At 43.3% G+C, this 15334-nt stretch overlaps 1 protein-coding gene across 14 annotated transcripts in view; it reads right to left on the reverse strand.

Annotated features, from left to right (window-relative positions):
* Phactr2 (phosphatase and actin regulator 2) overlaps window positions 1-15334 on the reverse strand; it is a 269237-nt gene that overhangs the window by 86625 nt on the left and 167278 nt on the right. The window lies entirely within an intron of this gene.

Here is a 15334-nt window from a genome sequence, read left to right on the forward strand (position 1 = left end):
CCAAATTGTAGTGGCAAAAACCTAGACAATGATAGCTGATGATTTTACTCAGTCTTTTTATAAAATGGGTATTTAGACAAATAAACAATTTGTTCAAATCAACAAAATGTTAAGTGTTGAATCCAGGTGGCAGATGCATTCAAGTCTTTCGTCTTCTCTGAGGTTTTGGAAACTTTCATAATAAAATATTAAGGGAGAAAATAAATACAAATAGAATTTTCATAGCCAAGACTTCCCCTAAGTTCAAGATTAAATGGACCCCTTTTCTTGTTAGTTTTGATATAACTATGGCATAAACCCATTTGTACAAACAACTTGAGTTCATTCCAGAAATAACATGCTGAAAAGGCCACATAGAAGAGAGAATGCACTTTGAGATTCCATTTTTATCAAAGTTTCAAATAGGCAATATGAATCAAAATAAAATAGGCCAAAAGAAAAAAGAAAATCAGAATTAACTGGAGATAGGAAACTGAGAGATAGAATTTATCTCAATATTGGATGTATTAAAGAAAACTGGTCACAGATCTCTAGGTTTTTTTTTATTTCACTTTATATGAAATTAACTTCAGAAAACTCACAGAGTAAAGTCTGACTGATACATGTGCTTAAGTGATCACAGATGAATTGTGCTGATACCCATCAAAGACAAATGAATGGATAGATGGTGTGTGGTGGTTTGAACGGGTTTGGCCTCCCATAGATTCATGTGTTTGAATGTTTGCCTCACAGAGAGTGGCATGTTGGGAGTAGGTGTGGCCTTATTGGACAAAGTGTGTCACTGTTGGGGAGGGCTTTGGGGTCTCCTCCTATGGTTATACCCCACCCTGTGTGGAAGAGAGTCTCCTCCTGGCTGCCTTCAGATCAAGGTGTAAAACTCTCAGCTCCTTCTGCACCATGCCTGCCTACAGGCTGCCACGCTTCCTGCCATGATGATAATGGACTGAACCTCTGAGACTGTAAGCCAGCCCCGAAGAAACATTGTTCTTATATGAGTTGCTTTGGTCATGGTATCTGTCCACAGAGGTAAAACCCTAACTAAGGCAGATGAAATGAGCAGGTGAATAAAATTACCCAGCCATACCAAAATGGTCAGTTGTTGAAGCTCTGCGGTAAGGACAGGGGGGCTATGATTAAATGATTTTATCCTCTGTATAGTTCTGAAAATCTTCATAACAAAAACTATCTGAGGAAGGGACGAGGAATAAGAAGATTCTAAAGCAAGCACTTCCACTTCAAGGGAGATATTTTTACTCCTTTTCCTTTTCTTAAGTATAAACTTGGAAATCAATGGCAACCCTGTGTGCTACTGGGTTTTAAAGGGATGATTGGGAAGTAGAGAAAAAGCAGATCGCTGTAAGTTCTCAGAACCCCCAAAACATGGTGCTGTGGGAACATTGGCTCCATCTCTCACTTTTATAGCTGAAGAAGTTAACAGACCAGACAGACCAGTGGACATGAGCCAAAAGGCCTTGACAAAAGCCTGTTCTTTCTAGCTACCAGACAGGGGCGAACAAAAGACAACCTGAGAAGACAGAGACGTTTAGACCACAACTATTGTGCTCTGGCCAAACACCGCAAAGGAAGCTGTGATCATACACACCAAGCAAAAGCTAAATGCAGGAGGAACGAGGCTTTCACTCTCAAGAGTCTCCAGCAAGGAGCCTGATAATTCTGCCAGAGCTGTGCTCGCAGAAGACAAAACAAGAGGACCTTCATGCCTATTAGCAGGTAAGGAAGCATCCCCCACAATGCCAGTGGAGACTGCACGGAGCCTAGACGTTTACCCCAGGCAGCACCTGGGGCTGTGTCAAACCCTGTCCACTGGAAATCCTACCCCTGTTGGGTACTAATGAGGACCTTCATATAAAGGGTGTCAGCAAGAACCTGGATTCTCACCTCTGTGCACGAGTGGCGAGCTGGTACTCATCGCTCGCTTGCACAAGTGTTAGGTGAAGTCAATGGAAGCAGAAGGTTGAAATAAGATGTGGGATATCATGACATAATACGTAAAAGTTCAAGTTTTGGTTAAAAAGGAAATCCCCTGACATATCAAGAGCCAAGAAAATTCCAAACTGAATGAACAGCATCAATCAACGGTTACAAACACGTGGACAGCTGGGTCTGCATGCATTTTCTTCCAATTGCACACGGCAAGTTCCTCTCTTCTCTCTTTGGATTTCTACTCTGATCCCAAGTGCCACTCAGGCAGAGGTACCACAGCCTTCTGTAAGTGGTCCTAACCCCATTTGCAGCCAAACTTCTGCAGAAGGAGACGTGGGGATGGGAGTCTGTTACCCTAGGACAAAGGGAAGCCCCAGCAGAGAACTAAAACCTTCACTTCTATTCCTGTTCAAGCTGCCTACTGTGTGCTACAGGACAACCCACTGAGGAAGCCAGTGTGTGCTTTTTCTTTCTCACGAGTCTCGGTGTTGAAATCTCAGAAAAAGATCAATTTTGAACAACTAGATGTTGTAAATATACATAGAAGAGTTGACTCCTGCAAACAGAAGAACTAATGTTTCCATATGAAGTTCATCTCTGTGGCGACGCCAAGTTCATTCTTACTTTCTTACATTAGAGAGGAAACATCATCATCATCCAGGCCACACACCTGGTTCCTTGACGCACCATAAGAATTGGGATTTCCATCTGAACCAGTGAAGCTCAGTCTATTCTACACGTGTAAGGAGAAATAAGCAAAGTAAAAAAAAAAAAAAAAAGAAAGAAAGAAAGAAAGAGCAACCATTTCCTTGATGACAAAGGTTCACGGTCGGGTGAGATGGCTGATGAGTTAAAAAAGAGCTGTGTTAAATTCATGACCGCATAGGGAATGAAGGACATGTCTTCTCTCAAGGCAGAGGCCGGGGGCCCAGCAGACACAGGGGGATGTGCACATGCACGAGTGAGCTTGTGTATCCCCCTGGCACAATGAACCTACTTGTTTTTATAATTGGTGGACTCTTACTTAAAATCACCCTGGCTGTTAGACACTGTGTGGTGGAACAGTTGGCCCAACGCCATTGCAGTTCTCTCGAAGCGCGGCACAGCAGGGACGTATGGGCAGAATAAATCTTTTCCAGACACCTGGAGATTGGGAGCACCCCTGGTATTTCCATGTTTCTTCTTTAGAACAAACTTATCATCAAAAACCCATTTGAAATTTTCTGTAAACTCTTCTATCTAAGCCCAAAAGAGCCTGCATTTACACGTGGGGGAGGGCTCCCTCCCATCTAGCTGTTTTCAGTGTTAATCTTCACATACTTTCTTGTTGTTTTTCTTTTTCTTTGCTCTTCTTATGCAGAAGAGACCTGGTCTACGAAGACCAGGCTGGCCTTGAACTCATAATCCTCTTCCTCAGCTTCCTACGTGTAGGGATTACAAGAGTAGATCACACACGACAGTGATCTACTTTCCTGTTCACCATTACCTTCTGGTTCATACTAGAGACTTAAACATTTTTAAATACAGCACATTTTGAAGTGCAATCTTGCCCTCCCTGAATATGGAGATTCTGCTTATGAGCTATTTCCTAGCAAATTAAGCCCATACCACTGAGCTTCCTCACATTACCGACTGGTAAGGCTTCAAAGAGCACATGCAGTCTTTATTTTAAGTTAAACAGAAACTCAAGCAACCTTAGCACAGCCATGACCATATAACTAAAAAAAAAATAAAAATAAATGAAGCTACATAATTACTACATTAAAATTGTGAACTTCGGTGTTCTTTCGTCCGAGACCCGAGAACAGGCAGGGCTTCTTATACAAGGCCAACTATTTAGTGCAAGAGTTTATAGGTCTTTAAAAACAATATTTAGTGTTTTATGATATGTCAGACACCCATTTTCCACACACACAATCATTTCAGTCACTGAGAAAATGAGGCACAGTATTCCATTCATAAATCTAGTAACTGAAAGGTCACTCAGAAAAGAGCCCCAGTGAAAGATCTCCTGGTACTAACTTGCAGCAAGCTGGCAGCCACCTTGTGAAAAAGGAGTTGAAAAAGATGGTCTCAGCTTTCTCTAAATATCCTTAAATACTTGCAGGTGAAGTTGAATGCATTTATAAAACCCAATAACAACAAAACCAGACAGAAATCATCTGTGGGATTTACTTGTTGCTAGGCCCACACTTTGAGGAAGCTAAAAAGGAAAAACAAAAATAAGCAAACTGACCTTTATTTCCTTAAAACATGACTTCAGAGACAGCTTTCCTTTTGTGGACATGGCTGTTCGATCATTATGATTATATTAAAATTATGGTGATAGAGTTTTACCATGATTTGTGTGTGTGTGTGTGTGTGTGTTTCCCTAACAGTTCTACCACTGACCCCACAGAACACTCAGTAAGAAAGCACAAGCATAGTGCACAAAGAAGATTAACTATACCTCCCCCATTTACAAAGTACCCAGGGAACATTTAACTACACCCCTCCCTTTAAGTGAAGCAGTGGCTTTGTTCATGTGCCATCATACGTGAGGGTAGACCTATAGAACCAAGTAGATAAAAAGGCCACAGTCAATGACAGCTACAAGCCACAAGCCATCCATGATGACAGTGTATAAGGTAGCCAACGGGCCATCCTTGACCTTATTCTCATTAATTACAGTTCACATTAGTTTGAACCAAATCTCTTCTTTGGAAGGAAGATGAATGAACATTGAAGAAGAGAAAATGAATCAACTATAGGATCCCCGGTCTGGGCACAGGTTAGAAAGCTCTGTATGTATATGGTGAGATGCGTCACAAGGAAACAAGTGGATTGATTGCTGATGGTGGGAAGTTATAGATAGAGAAGTGGGAATACAGAATGCTCTACACGACGCCAATGACGGTTGGAACCTAACTGCATACACTTGTGTTTTGCAAGATAGGAAGACAGTAAATACATTACTAGCATGGACATACATGAAAGCCAGACACTCCCATTGTGTTCTTCCTTGGTTTCTGGTTGTTCTCTTCAATAACGGGGAAATCAAAAAGTCCATTCTGTACAGAAATTACTTCTGGGGTCAGGACGCCAAAACTCTAAACAAACTGAACAGTGGATGCCAGAGAAACATGGGCAGGAACTCAAAGGATACTCAGAGCCAAATGTCTGAACAATTTGGGCAAACTAAATGATATAAGTACTGACTTATAACCCAGAATATAAAATAAATACCTATGGGTCCATACTTACACAAATAAATATTAAATAAGTAAATAAATTTGGGACAAAAGGAATGTGTACAGATGAGCTTACCTTCCCACGCTTAAACGCGACCACAGTGCAACTCCTTCTGAAGAGCAGAAACGTGGAGGAGGACTAACTTCATAATAAAGGACACTGAATCACCTCACCCAAGGTGACCAAGGTCATTGTGTGTGATAGACTGTGTTTACAGTAACATCCTTCATGTGTTGTGATCAATCTGGTTCCTCAAAATCCACCAGCCAGGGGCAGTAGGAGAAAATGCGGGAGGGGGCCAAGTTGAGGCACATGTCTGATGTACCTGACGGATGCACTTCAGGCCAACGAGGTAATTAAAAAGAAAGCGGGGTCTGAGTGACTGACAGTGAGAGGCCATGACATGGGTCCTTAGTGGGATCCTCCATCAAACATAATGACACCGTTGAGAATCTTATAAACTGTAGCTTGTAAGAAGGTGCCACTGTCTGTCCTTTGGTTGTAATAAGATTATCACATACCTACCACAAGAGACTGAGGATGAGATAAAATAAATACAGCAGTATACGAGGATCCTGCTATCTTTCCATGCTTTCTGCAAATCCAGAACTATTCTCTTATTTAAAAGAGTACATGTCTGTGACTGTGTGTTTCAATGTGTGTGGGTATGTGCTCCCATGTACCTGCTCAGACCTGAGGTGGACACGGGGTCTATCATCTCTTTCTTAGTCTCTTGAGCCAGAGTCCCTCCCTGAACCCAGGCTGACAGCCAGCACACCTCAGCGGTTCTCCTAGCTCGCCGCAGTGCTAGGGGTGCAGGCACAAACCATCACGTTCCCTCCTGCTATTTCAGACGTTTTAGCACATGACTTACTCAAATTAAGTGGTAGTCAACATTTTCTATAAGAGTGGAGAACAGGGTCACTGTCCACACCACATCAGCAAGTACTTAGTCACAGTTATGAGGAGGCCAGGTACAGAGGGGAGATTTCAAACTCATCCCCCAACACACATGTACACACATCCATGCAAGGAGGGTTGTCACATCCAGCTGATACACAGAGTGACAAGTTCAGGATAAAAAGTTTCCTTGTCTTTCAATTTTTAGTCACTGAGGTCATTTTAGCGATAAAGTTGTGACACTCCAAAGCTAATTCTAAGGACTGAAATTTATTCTGAAATTTACTCTGCAGCCTCATTTCCCATGATGAGAGAAGGGTTGGACAACTTATGAAAAGAAAACCCCAAGGTCCGTGCTTCTGTCCTCAGGCTTCTGAGAAACAGAGAGCACGAGCTATTTATTCGTTGGCCCGCATTGGGTTCTTTCGCTCTCCCAACAGCCAGAAGTATTGAGTGCTTTATTAATAACAGAACTCATAATGTCCCATATTTCTTGAGCACTTACTATTTGCCAAAAACTCAGCCAAGCGCTTTGCCTGCACTAATTTGGGCTAATTTTCACAACAGCTTTGGAGACGGGTATTGAAAGAGGGTGTCATCTCTGCAACTGAATAGCGGGAGAGCCACAGAGATTGAGAACCTAAGGGCGAAGATTAAAAATATATCGAGTAAGCAATATAAAAGCTACCCTACTGCAATAGCACAAGAGTTGAATGTCAGAGTTTGGATTTTTGAGTCATAGCTGCCGGCCTCTAACACTAGTAATCCCAACCAGTTTCTTACAAGGCTGACTTCAACTCAGTGCTATGTACCTGGAAAATCCAGGGAGATCACAGAACCAGTGGGGCTGGCCGGCTTCTCGCTCTGAAATTGCTCGGTCTGCTGAGGAAGCAGACATAGCCAGTGGGCCATGCAAACCAAAACCAAAAGTGGACTCCCGGGAGGGAGGGAGGAATGAACTCCAGCTGAGTGTGCAGGGAGTGTTCCTTAGGAAGGACTGTGACCTGGGGTCCTTAAGATAATGGAATAATTACCATGCAGGGACAGAATCCAGGATGGCTGAGGTTTTAATGCAACACAGTGCAAACTCAAAGCTTCTTGCTTATTTACGGGAAAACAGTAACAACTTATAAAGGTCATGTTTTTGACCATGTGAAATGATCATATGTATGAAGTGTTCAAAGAGAAACAGGAGTGCTCTAAACATCACATAAACGGCAGATGCATAGTGTCCGTCATCTGATTGCCAGTCAGGGGACTTCCCCTCCACCAGGCTGTCTGCATTAGACTATCCAAGTACATCCAGCGAACCAGAAGCATCTCCTGGTATCTCTAAAGCAGCCAACCGTAAGCCAGAAAGCGAAGCAGGCCTTGCACAACACGGACAGCCGGTAAAAAAAAAAAAATCACTGTTACTGATCTGGATTTTGATCACGAAATCGGAACGGTGAACTGTAAGCCAGAAAGAAGAGATCTGGATCCCAGACCAACTCGGCTACTTCAGCAGTAGCCCCCATAACCTTGAGTGAGCACCCCGAGTTTTCAACGCTGTAAACTGGGAGGCTGGGCTAAGCGATCTCACGGTGCCCTCCTCAACTATTCAGAGTCCTCTTGGTTTTTCCACTCGCTTTGGCTGAGTCACTGAAGACCAGCTCTTGAGTGCCTCATGGATACTGCTCATCCCTGCAGAACAGGGGAAGGTCCTACTCACTTCGCCCAAAGAGGAAGGGGGAAGCCCAGAGAAATCAGGTAACTCGGCCAAGGTCATAAACCTGCTAAGACAGAGCTCTGGTTGGCTTCCAGAATGTCCTTTACTTAAAAGGGGGAGAGCTGTGGTAGGTGAGAGTAGATCTCTGTTTCAGAAGAATATAAGTGTGTAAGAATATAAGAATATCAGATGCACCACAACCTGCTTTTGCTCTCAGCCATGTGCTTGGGCCTGTCCACAGTCGGAGAAAGCACTGTTGCGATCTCTCAAACAAAGTCCCACAGCACCTCAGCTCATTCACACTCATTGCAGGCCCAGTGTAGTTTTAATTTCATAGACATTTTTCTCAAATGAGTGTACTCATTTGAGAATCTTTACCATAAAATTAATTCCAAAAATTCAATACTATCGATTTTTAATCTTTTTTCTTTTTAAAAACAGAAGCAGCCATTTCTTTTAAATTCCCAAAGGGAAACGCTACTAAAGACTTCCATCTGCCCGTAAGCACTGACAGAAAATTCCAGAGTTTTAACTTGTGAGCCAAAGTGTAGGATAGTCTGTTTGTGCAGCTGTGTAACATCCTGACTCACAGACATGCACAGCATCCCCTAGATTTGCTACAGGATATTTTACAGATTTAATAAAGTCATTCGTGTATGGGGATTAGAGGAATTCTCATCGAGTGGGCAAAGGGTCACTTTGCGAATGGAAGAAATCAAGTTTAATGAAAACACGAAGTATTTTAATTATTGAAAACCATTAGAACCACTATAAGGAAAGGTTTCTTTCCCAACAGATGAAGGGTTTGTATAGGAACAAGTAGTTAGTTAACGGAATGAAAACTAAGACAGGACCCAACCACGCTGACCTGGCAAACATCTCAGGCCTTGAACGTCTCCCACAGCAGCTCACAGAGTCTGCGCTGAATGAAGGGATGCTATGCTTGAGAAAGGGAGGGAAATTTCTGCATATTCTTAGTGGACAATTTGTCAAGTAAGACAGAATTTCACCTCATTCGTTTGGGGATCATGATCACCCTGTTTAGGCTGAGCACACACAGATGGATAAAAATTAGGGGAGAAAATGAAAGGTCTTACATCTAAACTATTAAGTTGTTTGTTTTTTTAATATAGCCCTGGTGAGGTGGGTATACAATCATGGATACACAGGAAGCCAGGAGGATTTCAAGTTCATCTTCTTGCTGGGCTACGGACTGAGTTCAACAGTAGTCGGGATGATTTAGTGATACCCTATCTCAAAGCAGAAAGGAAACAAAAAGGACTAGGGAAGGAAGGGGCTGGGGAAATTGCCCAGTTAGGAATGTACTTGCTAGACAAGTTTGAAAGCCCAAGTTTGGAACCCCGGTACCCATGTAAAAAGCTGGGTGAGGCAGCACCTCTGTATCCCAGCACTGGGGAGGTAAAGGCAGATGAACCTCTGGGACTTGCTTGATAGCTTAGCAGAACAGGTGATCTCTATACTCAGTGAGAGACTCTGCCTCAGAAGACATAGTGCACACATAGTGATGAGGACTCATGACAATGGTATCTACAGGCATGTGCCTCTGTGTGTGTGTGCATGTGTGTGTGTGTGCTTGTGTGTGCCTGTGTGTGTGTGCATGTGTGTGTGTGCATGTATGTGCCTCTGTGTGTGTGTGTGCGTGTGTGTGCCTCTGTGTGTGTGTGCATGTGTGTGTGTGCGTGTATGTGCCTCTGTGTGTGTGCATGTGTGTGTGTGCGTGTATGTGCCTCTGTGTGTGTGTGCGTGTGTGTGCCTCTGTGTGTGTGCATGTGTGTGTGTGCATGTGTGTGCCTTTGTGTGTATGCGAGTGTGTGTGTGCGTGTATGTGCCTCTGTGTGTGTGTATGCGAGTGTGTATGTGTGCGTGTATGTGCCTCTGTGTGTGCATGTGTGTGTATGTGCGTGTGTGTGTGTGCATGTATGTACCTCTGTGTGTGTATGCATGTGTGCGTGTGCGTGTGTGTGTGTGTGTGTGTGTGCCTCTGTGTGTGTGCACACTTGGGATACAGACCAGTGGTAGAATGCCAGCCTCAAGTCACATTATTTTAATAAACAAAAAGTACACAAGTAAAAATAAAATCCAGTGAAATAACAACATTTTAAAGTCCATGGCCAACATTTTGATTCACGCAAAACCATGAAAAGTTGCCCAGGGGATGAAAGGGACAGAAATATTAACGGAACAGCCGAAAAGTGGTAAGATCTCTTAAACTGTTTTATATTACCTACGTATCTATGTGTGTATATATGTCTGTATCTGTCTGTATGTCTGTCTACCTGTCTGTCTTCTATCATCCCCAACTACTACCTAGCAACCTCACGGAGGTCCCCAAAGCGAATGTCTGTCTGCTAAGAAGCTGGCGATCGCACATAGTACAGGATTACTTCCTGGAGATAGACACGAACTTTGCAGGCACATAGAGAAAACAGGACACGGGAAGATAGATCCCACAGAGGAGAATTTATGTCGATTTGTCATGCAGAGTCCCAAGACTCCAGATTTACATCCTTGTAGCCCAGCCTAAGAGATGAGTGCAAACAAGCCAGGCATCTGAACTTGGAGAGGCAAACGGAACAGGGTGGGAATGATGAATGGATCCCAGGGACGCAGCAGAGGAAGAAGAGGAACTGCCTAGAGGTCTCCAGGGCCCCAACCTCTACAGAGTGTGGGAGATGTTGGGAGGAGAGTGGGCTTAGGGGAAATACAGTCAGGCCATGTTTAGATCCCATGAACTTCAGGTGTTGGCAGGACATTTGGGGGAAGATGTCCAAAGACAATTAGAGCTGCATTACTGACACACTAGGCAACAAGTTGGAGTGGAATTTGGTGGAGGCTTCCAAACGAAAGCAGCTGCGGAGGGATGAAGATACACCCAGGGAAACAGTTACACTGGGAACAAGTTAAGCTTTGTGCAATAAGAAACCTTGAACTTTTTTTGGCACCGATGATGATTGAGCCCAGGAAGAGATCTGTTTGCTGTTTGTTTAAATGCATAAAGTGTGAAGGACGCTGAAGCATAGGCATGGTGTGAGGAGAAGGCCACGGGGTTGGAGAGGTGAAAAAGTCCAGGGAAGAGGGCTACAGAGTGGTGCTGGCCAGAATGCTAGTCCAGACATATGCAGACCAAAGGGAGACTAAATTCCTTAGGGTAGCAACAAGACGTGCAGTGGTTGGGGGAGAAGCTGACTCTCAACTGGTGAATATGAGGTGACCAGGAAGTCAGGAGATGATGTCAGCAAAGGTATGTTCAAGCTCACCAGATGACACAACTTCACATGAAGATGTACAAAACCCTAAGGCAAAATGGCAGCCAGTAGCATGGACAGCCTGGGAGAGGTCAATTCTACCTTTTTGCATAGGACTTCCACAAGCTCTGGCCTCCATCCCCAGTGCTACAGAACCCAGGAATGGTGGCATACAACGGCATCTAAAGGATGCCGGAAGATAAGAAGTTCAAGATTGTCCTTGGCTACACAGTGAGTTCAAGGCTAGCATCAAGTACATGAAAGCCAGGAAAACAATCAAAATAATTAATAATAATAAAAAGGATTATGGTTGGAAAGCAGTTACCAGGAAAAGCCAGGTTTCGGGCTGACCAGAGAAGGATGGTGTATACAAAAACCTGGAGATGTGGAAGGATGTGACTACAGAACAAAAGCATTCCATCACGATTAACTTAGCAATCAACTCTTACGGATAAGGGACAGGGATGCTGAGTTCTTCCCTCGGCGGGCAGGATCTCTGCCTGAGGGAGCAGAGAGCCAGCCAGGGAGGATGCTGAGAGTCAAGCAGTCGCTTCACGTAGACCTACAGTGTGTGAGGAGAGCAGGCACGTGATAGTACTGCTGGGCCCACAGTGATGCCACTGAGGCCTCTCATGACAGGCAAGACCATGAAGCAGCCTCCAAACTGTGAGTCATGATTTGGAGTGAAATTACTCACGGGCTTTAGCCTAATTTCATCATGTTGCCTAACAGGTGGGGAAATACCCTGCTCAAACTAAACAGGAAGCTCTTGAAAAGTAGCAGAAAGGGATGAACATTCCACAGTTGGTACAGCTCGTTCTCCTGAGAGGGAGGAATGAGCCCACCAATTAAAAACCATCTTACAACGATGCCTTTACTTCTCGTCTTGATTTTTTTTTCTCTCTCTCCAGTACAGCCACTAAGGATATGCCACCTGCAAAATATCCCATTTTGATTTCTTTCCTTAAAATGACGTGTTGGTTCAGTGAGTACGCTGGCAAACAAATTGGACCAGCTGCACTTGGGTAAACCCAAAGCCCCTGAATCCGATCTGGACACAATCCAGGCGACCGGATCATTCCAAGATTCTTTTCTCATAGCTTGTTTATTAAGAATTTCAATACCAAAAGCACCCTAAATATGTATGAGAAACGTGGAGACTCCATCTACAACCGAAACATACAAGGGGCTGGATGCAATTCACTGATGTCTTCAAAAGACACAAAAATAATTTAAATTGTTATTACTAAGTGAGCCAGGAGGGAAAAAAAGTCATCTCCTTTCTTAAAAATGTGTGTGTTCATGTCAAGAGTCATACGTGCACATGTGCACACAGAGCAAGCCAGAAGATCAACCTCAAACATCATGATTGGGGTGACATCCACTTTATTTTTATTATTTCTTCAATGGAAATAATTTTTCTATATAATATATTCTGATCACAGTCTCCCCTCCTTTAGCTCCCTCACATTTGTTCTACCTCTCTACCCATCCAACCCTGCCACTTCTCTCTTTAGAAAACAAAATAGGCAAAACAAATAAATAAAGCAGAAAAAAATGGGAATAGAAAAAGCATGAAAAACACAGAAACACGTATACATACACATGTATACACACACACACATACACACACACACACATGCATGTATATACACACAAAACATAATAGGAGAAACCACAAAGCAAAAGAACTTTACTATGTAAACCATCTCCCCATCCCAGGGCCACTTTCGTATGAAGACGAAATACATACCCTTCCCATCTAGACCTATCAGGTCAGGAACCACATAGGCTTTTCCTGGCCTTCTATACTGTACCTACGTCACAGAAAATCCTGGTTAATGTTTATAAATAAATACCTAGCCCAGAGAGGAAATATGGAGAGAATTCCCAAGGCCTGGCCTAAGTAGGTCGTGACTTATTTAATCAGGTCTTCAGGTTTTTCACTCGGAGGAAATTATTCCCAACCGTGTCTTCCTGTAGAACTCAAAATATTTTGAAAGATAATATAACAAACACTAATGTCTGAAACTGGAAAACTATCAAAGACAGCAGGAAGGATGATAAATGGCTCTTAGGAATGGTTTAGACTTGGCTGACACGTTTCTTCAGGTGAACCAATGCCTAATTGCTGCTTAGGAAGGAATACGGAGACAAATAACTGAAAACCATCCAGAAGGATCTCTGTTGAGAAATCTCTATTTCCCCTCACGGTGATCGTTAAACAACAAAGTCTTCATGAGTAGGTTTGCAGCTCCGCCACTGACAGCCCCAAGCTTTTCTAAACATGCCTCAGGAACAGTTCAAATTCTCTGGGTTCACCTCCTTTCTTCTAACTGGGGGAGTCAGAGAAAAGGTATCTCCATGTTAAAAGAAAAAAAAAGCTAGAAAGAAGTCAGTACTTAGATCTCAGACTTCAAGGATAGCCTGGTCTACACAGTGAACTGCAAGACAGCTAGAGATATGTAGAGAAACCTTGTCTGGAAAAACAACAACAAACAAACAAACAAAAAAGAAGAAAAGAAAGGAAAAGAGAAGAAAAGAGGAACTAGAAAGAACTAGAGTGGGAGGAGGAGGGATGGAAATTATGTAAATACAGAACTCATGTATGAAATTTTAAAATCACAAGTTTTCTAACCTAAAAAGATCGACCCAAAGGCAAATAACTTGTCGATGTAAACGGGAATGGAGTCTTTTGTCTCTCTGCTTTGTTAGGCCTCACAGGGGAGACTCCAAATCTCATAGACAGGAACCAAACCCACTGTACACTGTATTTTAACCTAAAATTAAATTTCATTTTCCCATTGCTATGGGTGGCTCAAGTCAATACTTGACTTTTCAAGCCACTAAGTACTTGAGAAAACCTGTTGATCTCCTAGACGAAGCTGTTGTGGGGCTGTGGTGAATGGCCGATGATGCACTGTGATGAGCTCAACGCCATTCTCTGAGACTAGCAATCAGGGCAGGGTTTCTGACACCACCTCAGCAGAGCTCACCACCTGCGGCCGCTGAGCTCTACACTACAGCATCCGAAGAGGTCGGTGAATGGCCTGCCTTCTTTAATCGTTCAGCTACTTGGCAACCCAGTAAGACTTCGGATCTTTTAAAAAAAAACCAAGAGATGATCACTTTTAGTACGAACCCAGACCTGTGAGAAAGCCGGGGGTGGGGGTGGGGAACACAGGATCCCGGACCCAGAAAGATTTAAATGGAATAATCGGAGCTTTCGTTTCCTAACTGCGAACTTAGGCAAGTAATTCAACCTCTTGGAGTCTTCGTGTGGCTGGAGTTCACAGAAATAATAAATGTGAACTGGTAGAAATGGGGCCAACGAAAAGTTTAAGGAAATGAAAGGAGAGTGTGGGTTACAGCCCAGAATATTCAAGGGCAGTGAAATTTCTTTGAAAGATATTTGTTTTTTTTTTTTTTTGTCCTCTTGTAGAAGTCTCCAGGAAACCAGAAACACACTATAAAACAGACTCCCATGCACCCATCCAAATAGATCCCCACATTCCCCCGTGTTCTCAAGACAACTGCTGTGAGCTGAGTAGACCAACTAACACAGACAGGAAGTAGAGGCCGGCAATTAGACAAAGGAACCACAAGAGAATGTTGATGTCACCTACAACAGCAAGAGGGGTTGGTGCTGCTTCCCACCGGCTGGGAAGTTGTTAATTCATTGTTATGCTCCTGGCTGGGGGGGAACTAAAGTTAAAGAAGGAAAAAAAGCAAACTGAAAGTTACTCTATTCAAAAGACCCTTGATCACTCAGTCATTTTAGGAGCACTAGATCAACCCCTGCCGAAAACCCAATCAGGAACCGTCCACGTCTACTCAGATAAAAGCTGCCCCTGCTTCGGCTTTTCTGAAAAGCTTGTACTCAATCAAGGCGTGGCTACAGCCCTCAAACAAGGAAGTTGCATCTTCCTCTTGTTTCCAAATACGTGCAATGTCAACACCTAAAGGGCAATGTTTTTCCTTTCATGGTTCCATTAACTTTGGATACTTTTACAGACACCTGTAAAGCCACATCTAGGACTAAGTCCGGAAGAACTCCGTTAGAGGAATGGCCTGAGTAAGAAACAATCATTAATGCATTTGGTTAATCACGTTCCCTTCAGTTTCTAAGAGCTGACAAGATTTTGGACAGTCTTCCTTCCCTCTGTCCCCAGGACTCGTGTGCCCAGCAATAAACCTAAGTTTGTATCGGCGTGGTAAGTTCACAAGCAACCATTAAGATTTCAGTTCCCTCTACCACATCTAGGACTTCATCTGCAAGCTTTGG

This window comes from Rattus norvegicus, chromosome 1 (genome assembly GCF_036323735.1).
Source record: "Rattus norvegicus strain BN/NHsdMcwi chromosome 1, GRCr8, whole genome shotgun sequence".
Classification (NCBI taxonomy): Eukaryota; Metazoa; Chordata; class Mammalia; order Rodentia; family Muridae; genus Rattus; species Rattus norvegicus.